The sequence below is a fragment of the Orycteropus afer genome, unplaced genomic scaffold (genome assembly GCF_000298275.1).
Source record: "Orycteropus afer afer isolate SDZICR_OR568_19922 unplaced genomic scaffold, OryAfe1.0 scaffold00135, whole genome shotgun sequence".
NCBI classification, from domain to species: domain Eukaryota; kingdom Metazoa; phylum Chordata; class Mammalia; order Tubulidentata; family Orycteropodidae; genus Orycteropus; species Orycteropus afer.
This window is the reverse complement of record NW_006921722.1, coordinates 5,113,621-5,130,490: the sequence shown is the minus strand read 5'-3', so window position 1 is coordinate 5,130,490 and position 16,870 is coordinate 5,113,621.

Genomic DNA, 16,870 nt, shown 5'->3' with positions numbered 1-16,870 from the left:
GGTAGATGATGAGAAAGGCAGAGAAGGGATAGCTGTGTGAGATCTGTGAGAAGGAGACATTGCCAACCAACAGAGGAAGGACAATTCTGATTAGGAAAAAAAGAGGAAATTATCTTGTGGCCACAGGTAGTTCCTTCTCTCTGAGGCAGGAAATTGAGCCAGTTTCCTTCAGGGCTCCATTTCTGCCCCAAAGTAGAAGGTGAGCATATGTTCCAAGTGTGGAGAGGGCAGGAGATATGAGGACATAGAGAAGTTTGGATCGCTCAGTGAGGAGAATCACAGAGAGTGCATTAGGCGTAGGAAGGGATGGTTCCACGGAGAGAAAGGTTTACTCTAGAGTCTGGGCCCTCAGGCCTCACAGAACAAGTCAGCTGTGGCCTGGTGTGGCTACGTTCTCATGGGAGTCTGATCCTGGGGTGTCTTAGGGTTCTCTAGAGAAACAGAACCAGTGATAGATACAGATACAGAGAAATTTGCTTCAAGAGATTGGCTCATGCAGTTGTGGGGCTAACAACAACGCAAAATGCAGCGCACTGCTGTGGAGTCGGATCTGACTCATAGCAACCCCTCCTTGGGTTTCTGAAGCAGTGTCACTACAGAAGTAGATTGCCCAACCTTCGTTTCAAGGAGTGGCTGGGTGGGTTTGAACCGCCAGCCTTCTGGTAAGCAGTCAAATGCCTTAGGCACTATGCGACCAGAGCTCCCAGTTGTAGGGCTGGCAAGTCCCAAATCTATCTGTCAGGTAGGAGGCTAGAGATTTCTGAGACCCAAGATCCATAGGACAGGAACAGGGCCGAGTTGAGAGAGAGCAGGTTCTGCCAAAATAACCCATTTCTAGCCTGGGGGCAGCCACACTCTAAGGAACTCCCCTCCAACTGATTGGTCGATCCCATTACATTGGTTATATTATGATAATGACATCACACTGCATTAGAATGCATTGTGGCAGGGGAAAGCATTACACTGCATTAGATTACATGGAGGAAGGTGATGATGTTCCCTTGTGCTAGAGGACATGAAGGGAGGTGATGACATTATAGTGCATTTGATTACATTATGGGAGATGAAGATGGCACATTGCATTAGATTACACTGTGGAACAGCAGCTTGTCTAGTGTTTGGCCAAACCACTGGGAACCACAGCCTAGCTAAGCTGACACATAAAATTAATCATCCCACGGTGGATGATGGATGATTTGGCTACCAGCACCTTCATCTCACGCTGGAAATGCCAACAGTCTCTGGTGGTTGGTGGGACACTGGCCTCTTAGCCATGCAGCAAGTGTCAGAGCTGCCCCTGATGGACTCTGATGAGGCCTGGGGCAGAGGCTCGGAGGAGAGAGTGCCCGGTGAACCCCATCTGTGTGGTTGGCAGGAGTGACAAAGATGCATCTTTAGTTGGCTAAATACTCTGCTTAAAAAAATAGAGTTTGACATCAATAATTTCTATTTCTTGCCTGGCTCCTGACGGTATCTGAGTTTGCTGTCCCAGGTTAGAACAGAAGAAGCAGGTGCTAGTGAGGAGTGGCGAGAGGGGGTAAGAACGGAAAACTAGACTGGGGACTGGGAATGGGGTGGAGGTGTTTGTTGCCTTGCTAAATATTATGGATTTTCACCACGAGGCCCTGGAGAGCCACTGATGGGCAGGGCATGCCACAACTTGGGGAGCCACAGTGGAAAAGAAAAGTTGTCATCTGTGGGGAAAAGGAGGTCTTCCTTATCCAGGGCCATCTGACTTTCATAAAAATAGTTCCTCTGGTTCTTGGTATTAAGGAGCCCTATCAACAGCAGTGAGTTTTTGAGTATTGGCACAAAGGTTAAAGTGCTCGGCTGCTAATCAGAAAGTAGACAGTTCACATTCACCAGCTGTACAATGGGAGAACAATGAGGCAATCTGCTGTCACAGACATTTCAGCCTTGGAAACCTTATAGGGTTGCTGTACTTGTCCTGCAGGGCAGTAGCATCACTAGGGTTGGTGTCACTCGGGTGGTAACTCATGTCACCTCCCAGGGACCGCCTCCTGTACTAGACTATCCAGAATCTTTAGTAATGTTTACTATTAACTTTAATCATAGAATAATATATGATAAATGTAGTTATAAACTGCTCAAATACAATATTTCTTGTTTTTCTGATACTGTTATTTGCCACAAATCGGACCCAACCCATAGCGACCCCTCCTTGGGTTTCCGAGGCAGTATCACTATGGAAGTAGATTGCCTCATCTTCCTTCCGAGGAGCAGCTGGTGGATTTGAGCCGCCAGCCTTCTGGTTAGCAGTCAGGTGCCTTAGTCACTATGCTACCAGAGCTCCTATAATGTTTCTTAGATTATATGAATTGTTGGTAGGTGCCATTGAGTCCATTCAACTCATAGTGACCCTGTGTGCAACAGAGCGACACACAACCCAGTCCTGCGCCAGCCTCACAGTCATTACCATATGTGAGCCCATCATTGGGCCTTTATGTCAGCCCATCTCATTGAGGGCCTTCCCGTATTTCGCTGACCCTCTACTTTACCAAGTATGATAACCTTCTCCAGGGAATGGTCCCTCCTGACAACACGACCAAAGTAAGAGTCTGGCCATTCTCGTTTCTAAGGACCATTCTGGCTTCCTCCAAGACAGCTTCGTTCGTCCTTCTTTTGTCTACATACATTCAGTATTCTTCGCTGCCATCATAATTCAAATGCATTATATGACGATTAACAACAAAAATATTTTGTAAAATCCACATTGAATTACATTATTAGTAACTGAGAAGAAGCCTTTTTTATTTTTCTACTTCTTTTCCTTAATTACTACTTTATTCTCAAAAAAAGTTATTGATATAGGTTCACAAATACTACTTACCACAATATCGTAGCTAAAACACTAGAAAATTTGACAAAATCAGCAACTATAAAAACATCAACAGCAATACAGTGTGTGGTTACAGTGCGTACAGATGAAATCACGCGATTCGAAGCCTCAGTGTGATTGGGTAATAATGACAGCTCTGACCAGAGCACATTAAAAAGTTCAAAAAGTAAATTAGCACAGAGGCATAGCGTTTTAGCCTTGTAGGTACATTGATGTGTGGAAGCAGGACTTATGAGAAATGTTTTCTGTTGTTATAACTAAGTATAAGGATATTTTTATAAAAAATAATAAACTTCTGCTGAAACACTGCACAGAAATTTTATAGACAGTCAGTTTGGTGTCACCCCCTCTGACAGTATCACCCAGTGTCATCCATACCCCCACACCCCCTAGTGACGCCATTGCTATAGGGTCGCTATGAGTCAGAATCGCCAGCAATGGGTTTGGGTTTGGTTATTCCTTCCTTCAAACCCACCAGCCACTCCTTGGAAGGAAGGTTGGGCAATCTACTTCTGTAGTGATACCACCTCGGAAACCCAAGGAGGGGTTGCTATGAGTCAGATCCGACTCTATGGCAGTGGTTAGTAAGTAGCCAGGATCTCTGGTGGTGTAGTACCTAAAGCATTTGACTGCTAACCAGAAGGCTGGTGATTCGCACCCACTAGCCACTCTTTGGAAGGAAGATTGGACAATCTACTTCTGTAGAGATACCACCTCGGAAACCCAAGGAGGGGTCGCTATGAGTTGAATCGACTGGACAGCAGTGAGTTTGGTTTTGGAATAAGTAGCCAGGTGGCACCAACAGTTAAGTATTTGGCTGCTAACTAAGAGATCAACAGTTCGAACCCACCAACCAATCCATGGGACGAGGATGTGGCAGTCTGTTTCTGTAAAGATTATAGCCTCAGAAACCCTATGGGGGTGATTCTTCTCTATCCTATAGGGTCGCTCTGAGTCGAAATTGACTTGATGGCAAGGTTCTTAGTCTTAGGCACAGTCACAGAAAGCAGTCCCCTGGGTTTTTAAAAGGCCTTTTCCGAAGCACCCCACCAAGTTTCCTGAATCCCCTGAGTGGCCAGAGAGAGAAGGCAGTCTGCCTCGTGGAGATCCTAGTGCAGTACGTTGCAGGATAATGCTTCTAAAGGACATGCAGATAAGAACGGGCTAACGACCGCGCCACTGCAAGCAGCCCCCGGGGTCTGTAGCTGAGCTCCTCCCAGAGCCCTCTGTCACTCAAGAACTGATGGACTACCGCCACACTGCTCAGCTTCCATAGCCAAGTTCCAAGGCATGCAGAGCAGTGGAGCAAAGTGTTCCTGGGCTTGGTTCCTCGGAGAAGCCTGCACTCGGACCCAGGTGATAGGACAATGAGCACTCATCGCCCTCGAGAGCCCTTGAAGACTGCAGAAGAACTGTGCTGACCAAAGGAAGTGCTGTCAGTGACCAGAGTTCTAGCCAAGGCACAGAGGACCGTGACCTTCATCACAGAGCACAGGCGCTGGGGGCCTGTTTTTCCTGTAATTCCTACGAATTAGCCTCTGATCAGCCAATACACAGAAAAGTGAATAAGATAAAGACGTGATCACCTCAGGGGATAAGTCAGCAGAGGTGGCTGGCCTCGTTGTTGTTAGGTGCCATTGAGTTGTCTCTGACTCATAGCAACCCTGTGTACAGTAGAATGAAACACTGCCCGGTCCTGTGCCAGCCCCATGATCCTTGCTATACCTGAGCCCATTGTTGCAGCCACTGTGTCAATCCATCTCCTTGAGGGCCTTTCCCTTTTTCGTTGACCCTCCACTTTGCCAAGCATGGTATCCTTCTACAGGAAATGGTCCCTTCTTGCAACATGACCAAAGTAGGTGAGACAAAGTTTGGCCATTCTTGCTTCTAAGGAGCATTCCAGCTGCACCTTTTCCAAGGCAGATTTGTCAGTTCTTTTAGCAGTCCATGGTACTTTGAGTATTCTTCGCCAGCACAACTCAAAAGCATCGACTCTTCTTCAGTCTTCCTTTTTTATTGTCCAGCTCTCACATGCATATGAGGCAATTGAAATTACCATGGCTTCTGTCAGGCTCACTTTAGTCTTCAAGGAAACATCTTTGCTCTTCAGCACTTGAAAGAGGTCCTTTGCAGTCGATTTGCCCAACGCTGTATGACATCTGATATCTTGACTGTTGCTTCCATTGGTGTTGATTGTAGAACCAAGTAGTATGAAGCCTTTGGCAACTTCAATCTTTTCTCCATTTATCATGATACTGCCTATGGGTCCTGTTGTGAGAACTTTTGTTTTCTTTATATTGAAGTGTATTCCACAGTGCAGACTGGTAGTCTTCAATCTTCATCAGTAAGTGTTTCAAGTCATTCTCACTTTGAGCAAGCAAAGTTGTGTCGTCTGTATGACGTAGGTTATTAATGAGTCTTCCTGCAATCCAGATGCCACATTCTTCTTCATGTAGTCCAGCTTCTTGGATTATTTGTTCAGCATACAGATTGAATGAGTATGGTGAAAGAATACAACCCTGACACACTTCTTTCTCAATTTTAAACCATGCAGTGTTCCCTTATTCTGTTTGAACGACAGCCTCCTGGTCTATGTACAAGTTCCTCATGAGCACAATTAAGTGTTCTGGAATTCCCATTCTTTGCAATGTTATCCACAATTTGTTATGATCTGCACAATTGAATGCTTTGGTATAGTCAGTAAAACCCAAGTAAACATTGTTCTGGTATTCTTTGCTTTGAGCCAAGATTCATCTGACATCAGCAATGATATCATTTGTTGCATATCTTCTGAATTGCATTTCTGGAAGTTCTCTGTCAATATACTGCTATAACCATTTTTGAATTATTTTCAGTAAGATTTTACATGTGTATGATATTAATGATATTGTTTGATAATTTCCACATTCTTTCTTTGGAATGGATACAAATATGGATCTTTTCCAGTCAGTTGGTCAGGTAGTTGTCTTCCAAATTTCCTGGCATAGCCAAGTGAGTGCCTCTAGTACAGCATCCATTTGTTGAAACATCTAAGCGGGTATCCCGTCAATTCTTGGAGCTTTGTTTTTCACCACTTCCCTCAGTGCAGCTTCAACTTCTTCCTTTAACACCTTGATCATATGCCACCTCCTGAAATGGATGAACATCAACCAATTCTTTTTGGTACAGTGGCTCTGTGTATTCCTTCCATCTTCCCTTGATATTTCCTGCATCATTCAATATTTTGCTCATAGAATCTTTCAATATTGCAACTCGAGGCTTTAATTTTCTCTTCAGTTCTTTCAGCTTGAGAAATACCAAGTGTGTTCTTCCCTTTTGGTGTTTTAGCTCCATTATAATAATTGACTTTGTCTTCTTGAGCTGCTCTTTGAAATCTTCTGTTCAGCTCTTTTATCTTGTCCTTTCTTCCATTTGCTTTAGCTACTCTCTGTTCAGTGGCAAGTTTCAGTCTCTTCTGACATCCATTTTGGTCTTTTCTTCCTTTTTAATGACCTTTTGCTTTCTTCATGGATGAAGAAACTCAGCCTTTAAAAATCTTTTTTTACTTTACTACTAAAAAAAAAAAAAAAAGTTGCCATGATGTCAATTCCAGCTCCCAGGGACGCATGCATGTCAGAGTAGAACTGTGCTCCACAGGCCTCCAGGCTGTGATCTTTTGGTGGCAGATAGCCGGGCCTTTCTTCCACGGCGTCTCTGGGCGGGTAGAGTGCTAAACCACTCGTGCCACTCAGGGACTCCTATTTTAGTAGTACCCATTGCCATGGAGTCAATTTCAACTCATAGCGACCCTATTAAAAAAAAAAACACACAAAACCAAACTCACTGCCATTGAATCGATTCCAATTCACAGCAACCCCCACTGGGTTTCCAAGGCTGTAACTCTATAGAAGCAGCAGCCCCGTCTTTCTTACCCAGAGCGGCTGCTGGGTTCAAACCACCAGCCTTTTGGTTAGCAGCCACAGTGCCTTAACCACTGCACTGCCAGAGCACCTTGGTGTGAAAGTGCTGCACAGGGTTTGTGAGGTTGTCATCGTCAAGGACACGGACTGTCACACCTTTCTCCCAGGAGCAGCTGGTAGATTTAAACTCGTGACCTGTCAGGGAGCAGCTGAGGCCTTAACCCCTGCACCCCAGGCCTCTTTGTTTTCCTCCCAGCTACCATTGACTGTGGGCTTGTCCAAGCAGCTCTACGAATGACACACAGTAGAACCCCTGTAATGCTATGTCACCAGATCTTCTATGTTTTCCATAGAATTCTGTACCATATGTTAAGTATATTTCTGTATTATTCATTATATATTACCATTTTCTAGATTATAAGGAGCTCTGGTGGCACAGTGGTTAAAGCGTATGGCTGCTAACCGAAAAGTCAGCAGTTCAAACCCACCAGTCACTGCACAGGAGGAAGACGAGGCAGCCCACTTCCATAAAGATTTACAACCTTGGAAACCCTATGGGGCAGTTCTGTGCTGCCCCTTGGAATCAGTATGAGTTGGAACTGACTCGATGACAGTGAGTTTGTTTTTTTCGTTTCTTCCTAGGTTAGGAAATTGAAACGCACTTGCTAGGAGTTATGACAAGGAAAATTGACAATATGTGGTCTCCAGCCCCTGCTTTTAGCCCTGCACTGCAATCTCTGCCGAAAAGTGAATAATCATAATGCCGGTGATCCTAAGACCCACTGGACTGGGGAAGAGCTATGTCCCAGACAGGTGGTTCTAAGTGTTGACATCAGTCATTTCCTTTAATCTCCACTCTGGTCCTACTATCATTTTCATTCATATTTTACCAGTGAAGACATTTGGGAAGGTTGAGCAACCTGCCCGAGGCACACATCCATGAAGGGCGGCTGGAGCCGGGGTTGAGCTGGGTGTCTGCAGACGAGAACCAGGCCCATGCCTGTCTGTTGTAGAAGCCCTCCATCTTCCTGTCTTTGCCACCATCATCAGTGCCAGAAATAAGCATTTGCCAAGCACCTACTGTATTCACAGAGCTGTATGAGCACCGTGGAAACCCAAGCAATAGGGCAAGTCTGAGGAATGGTAAAAATAGCAGAATTCAAGCAGTGTCCAGGGTTGGGAGTGTGCAGCTTAGACCACGTGTGTGTGTGTGTGTGTGTGTGTAGGGGGGCACACTTGAAGGACTCAGCCTGCGTTTGGGCATTTACATTTAGTGTGTTGTGCTTAACACTCAGTTGTGCAGTTTTGTTTGCTTTCTGTTGTTAGGACAACAGTCACCAAGTACAAGGAGCTGCAGTGGCGCCCTTGTAAGGCATTTGGCTGCTAATCAGAAGGTCAGCGGTTCTGGCCCACAAGCTGCTCCGCGGGAGAAAGATAAGGTAGTGTGCTTCCATAAAGATGTACAGCCTTGGAAACCCTAGGTGTTGGTGAGTCGGAATTGACTCCATGGCAGTGGGTTTTGGGTTATCACCAAGGAGGGGGTGAACTCCAAGAAGAAGCGCCCTGCACATTTCATTTTCCCAAAACCTGCACAGGGTGGATTGGAGCCCAAGTGAAAAACTTCTAAATAGAACAAAAGTTTCCTTTTTTGGCCTCTTTCATCATTGATGTCGGTAAATGAGCAACTTGTGAACAAAAGACTGCAGATCAGACACGGCCACAAGAGGGCAGCAAATTCCACTCCCCCACCCCCCTCCGAAGCGGAGACTGGGCGCCTGGCCTGCCGGGTTTGGAGATGCCAGGTTTAAGGAAATCAGCTCTCGAGGCAAAGGTCACCTATTAGTCAGGAATGGGCACCTGCAAGGTTTTGTTCTCCTAAAAGAAAAGGGTTTTGTGGGCCGCATGTTGCAGAGGCTCGCTCCTTCGGCGCGGTGGGTAAGTCACAGGAGAGAGCTAGGTTGTTACTCCCTCCTGTAGAAAGGTTGCGTCAACGAGAACTTCCAAACAATGTGCGCACTGAACTGCCGCGCCTGGGCATTCCAGCGCCTCCGGCAGGCAGGCGCTCTGACGCATGGGAGGCTTAAATTCAGCCCACGCCAGTGCTGGCTCGGCCGGGAAGCCGGTGCCAACCCGCAGGGCAACTTTTTTTCTTTTCTTTTCTGCAATTTGTAAACAACACGTATCGTCAACCGCGCCTTTGAAATGTCCCATTGTGTGGAACCCAGGGAGGAACTTGCGAACAAAAGCGGGCACTCCAGCCAGGGCCAGACGGGGGCAGCCAAGTCCACGCTTTCCCCAGTCACAGAGACTGCCCCCCCCCCCGTTTGTCTCCGGGCTTCAGCCAGCAGGTGGGTTCCTGGCCCTGAGGCTGCAAGGCCGGGGGCGCAGGGAGGGGCGAACGACGCGGCAGCGGTGGGAGCTGCAGTGGGCACGTGGCCAGCCCTCTGGCCCGTTGGTGCTCCGGACAGCTAGGCGGAAACTGGGGATGCTGGCCCGGGCGGCGGCTGCCTGCGTTCCAGCGGAGTCGAGGGGACGCTGCGGCCACCCGCAGCCCCTGCCCGGGAGTGAGGGCGGCTCCAAGGCACTGAGCGGCCCGCCCCCGCGGGGAGGATGGAGAGGCCGAGGCGGGGGTGCACGGTAAGGCCATCGCTCCACCTGGGCTGCGTGTGGGCTTTCTCTGACCCCTGCGCGGGGTTGAAGGCAGAGACTCCATCCGTTCTTCCAACACCGGCTCCCAGTCTTGAAACAAGGTAGACTGGCCAACCGCCCTGTGAAATTTCACTTTCTGAGTGTGCTGATGATTGGCCTTGGTGTCCCCAAATACTGAGCCTGGCAGAGAGCCTGGCAAGGGTAGATGTTTTGGGGACGTTGAAACTGTCCCCTTGCTCCCCGCCCCATAGGCTGGCCGCTTAGGAATGGGCTGGGTTACCAAAATGGGTCGGAAGTCCTCCATGTAGTTTTGACTAGAAAAATTCAGACACTGGGAAGGTCGATAAAATTGCTGTCTCCTGTCTAAACAAGCCCCCTTTGCTTCACCAGCTTTCTTCTGCAGGGTTACCTTGTTTGATGCAGCAGCTGTGTTTCTAGAAACCATGCAAATCCAATCGTGTTTCTTGAATCCAGTGTAAAAGGCCAGGGCTGGTCTGCTGTACGCCACACTGATGGCAGGTAAAAAGGGAACCAGGTGTTGCTTACCAAATAAGAAACTTGGAGCTGCCTGCTCCTTCCTGCTACCTGCCCTCAGGGTCATCCTTTCCCTGATGGTCAGCCTTTAGGCAGAATCACTCAGGAAAAGTACTTTCTGTCCAGGGTGGCTCTGTGGGGATGCCATCTGGTCTATCATAGTCTGTGATTTCAGAGAGAGACAGCACACTTGACATCTTGAGACACAAAGTGTATTTGGTTTCTCTTTACAGTTTGGTCAATCAGCTACTTAGTTCATAGTTCGGGTGGCGGGGGGGACTTTCTTTTTCTTTTAAAAGAATCTCTTGAAAAACCGTTTTGATTAGATCAGTTGAATACTTATCCTCCTGGTCGGAAGTTTACGTGTCCGTAAATTCATATGATAAATGTGCAGAGTGAAGACTAACGGTAGCTGATGTGCTTAGCTAACTGGAGAACATCCCAGTCTTCAAAACTGTGTTCCATCCAACAGTATGACCCATATAATAAACATGTGGGCCTGTCCCTTCTACAAACAAGGTATTATTTTGTGTACATTGTCCTGGGTTTATACTTACATGGCTCATCTAAGGTCTTTTTAGACAAAAAAATGAACTACAGAGATCTGTGAAATAAGCAACGAAGAACAAAAAAGTGTATGTATTTGGTTCCATAAACACACAAAAAAGTGAAAGCCCTCCTTAAGCCGCTGGCCAAGTGTGTGTGGGCCTCTCCGTAGTGGCTGTGTGGATTCAGGTGTGAGGAGCAGGGAGGTGTGCCTGAATCCGAGGACAGCCTGTCCTGAAGTTGCTGTTCTGAGAAGAGTACTGGTGGTGGGGGAGGTAGCGGTGGTGGGGTGGTTTGTCTTTCTTACAAAAGTAAACACAACTGTACAAAATAGAGCTTAGGCAAGTGGGATTTTAACATCATCAGAGCACCTCCCACATAGAAGATGATCAAACAGTGGCATCTATCAATTATAATGATGACTTGGGCTCAGCCTGTCATCGCATCATCTTCTAGATGACAGTCCTTCAGGTACCTGTGGTCACTGTTGTTGTTATGTGCCCGCGAGTCGGACCCGACTCATAGCGACCCCTCCGTGGGTTTCCGAGGCAGTATCACTATGGAAGTAGATTGCCCCATCTTCCTTCCAACCTGTGGTCACTACAGAGTCTAAAATCTTCTCAGCCCACACAGCCCTCTTTGTTCAGTTCTTCCTCATGTCCTTCATCCAGGGCTTCGAATGTGCCTCTCCACCCCAGATACACAGAATCACAATAGGCGTTTTAGCCAGAACCCCACCACGTCGATTCAGGATGTATGGGGTGGAAATGCAGATTCCCAGCAGGAGGCCAGCCAGAATGACCCGGTGGGAAGACCTGCCTTCGTCAGCATCCTGTGAACACTGGGCACCTCAGAGAAGGCCAGTCTCCAGGAGTGGCCCAGGGAACCAAGGCAGACAGAGTCCATGGGTCCTTCCAAAGTATCCGATTTCTCAGAGACCATCGGTTTCACAGTGGTGGCTCGGTGTAAAGTGCACAGAAGCGCCTTCTCCACGTCCCCAACAGTTCACTGAATCATATTGAGGAGATGTATACACAGAAATTTACCTACTACACAAATACTCAACAAATGACCAACCTTACCACAAACTGGAGTGTTAGGCTGGGTTCTCTAGAGAAGCAAAACCAGTAAAGCTTAGAGAGAGAGAGAAATTTATCTTAGGAAAATGGCTCACACACTTAAAGAAGCTGGCAAGTCCCAGGGTCTTGGATCAAACGTCAAGCTGGAGGCTTTTCCGGACCCACACAGCCGCAGGGGCTGACGACCGCACGGTTGGCAGGCAGTACACTGGCTGTTGACTCCGATGAGTGACGAATCCAAGATCACCAGGCCGGATAGTGGATTGTTTGCTCGTGGACAGTTGTAGGCAGCACAACAGGATCCTGATTCACAGAAGAGTGTCTCTTTTCCCAGGATGTCCATAAATATATTGGAAGCAGGCCACACCCCTAGGGAAAGTCCCTTTCAACAGATTGGCTGCTCAAAGCATATACATCCGATCCCATCATGGGAATAACCCACATCACAACTGCTTAAACCACACAGAATTGTGGTCCAGCCAAGTTGATACACAACTCCAACTATCACATGGAGTGAACATGTTTTAACATTTTGTCATTGTAACTTTATATTTTTTAAAAAAATGCAATATGAAACTTCTCTCTTGCCCTCCCCAGTCCGTGGTCTCCCCTCCTCCCTAACCCTGTTGTTGTTGGGTGCTGTCAAGTTAGTGCCAACTCATAGCGCCCATAGAGAACAAGTGGGACTGCCCCATAGGATTTTCAAGGCCATAATCTTCATGGGAGTGGACAGCCAGGTCTGTCTTCCTGAGGAGGCACTGGTGAGTTTGAACCACCGACCTTTTGGTTAGCAGCCAGATGCTTTAACCATGCACCACCGGAGCTTCTTTTTCTTGCAATAAAGTCACACTAGGGGCTCTGGTAGCATAGTGCCTAAGGCATGTGACTGCTAACCAGATGGCTAGCAGTTCAAACCCACCAGCCACTCCTCAGAAGGAAGGCTGGGCAATCTACTTCCGAGTGAGACAGCCTCAGAAACCCAAGGCGGGGTCGCTATGAGTCTGATCTGCCTCATAGCAGTGAGTTTAGTTTGTTATTTTAGCACAAATTCCACTTCTGGACAGGCTTAGGAAGTGATCTCATCGTAACCCAGGGACGTGAGTCAAATCCATGAGCAGTTTGTTCCTCTTAGAAATATCTCCCTGGAGCCTCTGCCCACGTTGCCGTCCAAGGACCTCCACTTACAATCATCTAGCAGATCCCTCCCCCTCCCTAATATGTGATCCCCTCTTTCTTGGAGCCCACATGGTCTTCTTTTAATTTATCTTTGTATTACTTTCTCATTGTGTTGGAGCAAGTCCTCTAGTATTAATCTTTAGAAAGGGTGTGTGGAAGGTCATTTTTTAGGTGAAATTTACATAACAAAATGAATTCCTTTAAAATGAAGAATTCAGAGGCATTTAGAACAGCCCTAATGGGGGAGCTCTGTTGGCCTAGTGCCTAAGGCATCCAACTGCTAACCCACCAGCCACTCCTTGGAAGGAAGGTTGGGCAATTTACTTCATATTTGCCTCAGAAACCCAAGACTATGAGTTGGATCCAACTTGGCAGCAGTGAGTTTTTTGTTTTGTTTTGTTTTAATGTTGTGTAGCTACCACCTCTATCTAGTTCCAGCATATTTCCATCACTCCAAAAAGCCCCATACTCATTAAGCAGTAATTCCTCATCCCACCCAAATCTGCTCTCTGTCTCTGTGGATTTGTCTATTATGGATGCTTCATACAAATACAATGTGTGACCTTTTGTGTCTGGTTTCTTTTGCTTTGCATGTTTTTGAGATTCATTCATTTGTATCAGTACTTCACTTCTTTTTATGACTGGCTGTTATTCCGTTGTATGTATGGACCACAGTTTGTCTGTGTTAGGAAAGTGTGTAAATACAGAAGTTAAGGTGAAAGTAAGAAGAGTAAAAATAGCCATGACCTGGACAGATCAGAGCAGGCTTTACTGAAGAAAAGCCCTGAGGGATGCTATAGGAGCAACGGGAACAATGCCACTTGTAGAGTAGATCTGTCCCTTTTATAGGGACCTCTGGTGCACATGGGGTTTTTGCAAGAGTTGCAGTTTCCAGGAACTGGGGTTGTTTTTGACAAGGCGGGGCAGGGGGCGCAGGGAAACATGTGGGGTCTGCAGGTGGAATTTATCTTTGAGGTTTCAGGGTGTCTTAGCTAAGTTTAGAGTAGCCAGTTCAGTCCTTCAGTTTGTACATTCATCCATTGACATTTGGGTTGTTTCCACTTTTTAACTTTTGTGAATAATGCTGCTATGAAAATTCACGTCCAGGGATTTGTTTGAGTGCCTGATTTCAGTTCTTCTGAGTATACACCTACTAGGAGTGGACCTGCTGGGTCACATGATAATTCTGGGACAACGTGGTTCATTGGTAGAATCCTCACCTTCCATCTGAGGACCCAGGTTCAATTCCCAGTCACTCGCCTCGTGCACAGCCACCTGTCTTGTCCGTGGAGACTTGCGTGTTGCTGTATACTGAACAGGTTCCAGCAAGGCTTCCAGACTGAGATCGACTAGGAAGGAAGGCCTGGCCATCTCGTTCTAAACATCAGCTAATGAAAATCCTGTGATCACAGTGGTGCGATCTACAGCCGATCCTGGAGGTGGTGCAGAACTGGGCAGCTAGCTTGTTGGGTCTTCATTGACCCATTGTACTCAGGGTCACCAGGAGTCAGGCCCCAACTCAGTAACAACTAATTAGCAGCTAACGATGACAACAAAAAGTAGTAAACAAATAGGTAAAAATGCTGAACTTTGCAGACTGTTTTTTTGTTTATAAGAGAAACCAAAGATTAAAATGAAAGGCAATAAAATACTGATTTTTCTTCCGTGTACCCATGTGAGAAATATGCATGGACCGTGCACCTGGCGTGGGCCCTGGCATGAATCCAGAACCATGAACTGCCGGGTACGGGCTCACCCACACCGAGCTTACAGGAAATGGGGGACACAGACGAGAAGCAGGCATTTCTACTCCACCATAAAGCCCCTGATGGGGAGGTATGGGTGTCATGGTGTCCTTAGGAGCCCATGAACCCAGAACTGGTGCAGAGGGGTGGTCAGGTGAGTCTTGAGGAGTTGTTTCTGTGCTGAGATAGGAAAGAAGAGTATGAGTTAGAGATGAGGCACTGGGCCATGGGAATGGAGGAAAGTCTTCTAGGCTAAGGGATTTGTAGTTTCAAGGTCAGGGACGAATGGAAAATCATGAGCATTGAAGGAAGTAAGTAGTTTATGGTGACCATTGTTACTGTGAGCTGCTGAATTGACAGGACTCAGCTGCCCTGTATGACAGGATACAACCATCCCGCGGGGTTTCCAAGGCTATAATCTTTGTTGTTGTTGTTGTTAAGTGCCGTCGAGTCATCTCTGACCAGCGACCCCATGCACAGCAGAACGAAACACTGCCTGATTCCGCGCCAGCCCCACAATCCCTACTATACTTGAGCCCATCATCGCAGCCACCGTGTCAATCCATCTCGTGGAAGGCCTCCCCCTCTTTCGTCGACCCTCCACCCTACCAAGCATGACATCCTTCTCCAGGGAATGGTCCCTTCTGACAACATGACCAAAATAGGTGACACGAAGTCTGGCCATTCTTGCTTCCAAGGAGCATTCTGGCTGCACTTCCTCCAGGACAGATCTGTTAGTTCTTTTAGCAGTCCACGGTACTTTCAGCATTCTTCACCAGCACCACAACTCAAAAGCATCAACTCTTCTTCGGTCTTCCTTATTCATTGTCCAGCTCTCACATGCTTACGAGGCGATTGGGAATATCATGGCTTGTGTCAGGCGCAACTTAGTCCCCAAGGAGATATCCTTGCTCCTCAGCACTTGATACAGTTCCTTCGCTGTTGACTTTCCCAGTGCTACACATCGTCTTATGTCCTGACTGCTGCTTCCGTTGGCATCGATTGTAGAACCAAGCAACGTGAACTCTTTGACAACCTCAGTCTTCTCTCCATTTATTGTGATGCTGCTCATTGGTCCAGTTGTGAGGATTTTTGTTTTCTTTATATTGAGACATAATCCATACTGCAGACTGTATTCTTCAACCTTCATCAGTAGGTGCCTTAAGTCATCCTCACTTTCAGCAAGCAAAGTTGTATTGTCTGCATATCTTAGGTTGTTAATGATTCTTCCTCCAATCCTGATACCACGTTTTTCTTCATATAGTCCAGCTTCTCGGATTATTTGTTCAGCATATAGATTGAATAAGTGTGGAGAAAGGATACAACCTTGACGCACTCCCTTCTTGATTTTAAACCATGTAGCGTCCCCTTGTTCTGTTCGAACAACAGCCTCCTGGTCAAGGTACAGATTCCTCATGAGTACAATCAAGTGCTTGGGAATTCCCATTCTTCTCAATGTTATCCATAATTTGTCATGATCCACACAATCAAATGCCTTTGCATAGTCAATAAAACACAAGTAAACATCTTTCTGGTATTCTTTGCCTTGAGCCAAGATCCATCTGACAACAGCTAGGATATCCCTTGTTCCACGTCCTCTTCTGAATCCGGCTTGAACCTCTGGAAGTTCTCTGTCAATATACCGCTGCAAATGTTTCTGAATTATCTTCAGTAAGATCTTACTTGCGTGCGATATTAATGATACTGTTCTATAATTTCCACATTCTGTGGGATCACCTTTCTTTGGAATGGGCACAAATATGGATCTCTTCCAGTCAGTTGGCCAGGTAGCTGTCTTCCAAATCTCTTGGCATAACTGAGTGAGTGCCTCCAATGGGGCATCTGTTTGTTGAAATAGCTCAATCGGTATGCCATCAATTCCCGGAGCCTTGTTCTTCGCCAGTTCTTTCATTGCAGCTTTGACTTCTTCCTTCATTACCATTGGTTCTAGATCATATGCCACTTCCTGAAATGGATGAAGATCGATCAGTTCTTTTTGGTACAGTGACTCTGTGTATTCCTGCCATCTTCTCTTGATGTTTCCTGCATCATTCAATATTTTGCCCATAGAATCTCTCAAGATTGCAACTCGAGGCTTCAATTTTTTCTTCAGTTCTTTACAGGGGCTTATCGCCAGGTCTTCTCTCCCACTTCTGGTGGGGTCAAACCGCCAACCTTTTGTTAAGCCGAAAGCTTGGTTATTCCACCACCAGGGCTTCTTTCCTGATCACTGTGAGGTGGGAATTGTCACCAAGTGAGGCTGGAGAGCTGAAGCAAGATCAGATTGCGAAGGCTTTGTCAAATACCAAGGAGTGACATAACTGGATTTACGTGTCTAGTCCTGTGGGTAAGAGGTCAGGTAGGAGGCTGTCAAAACCACGC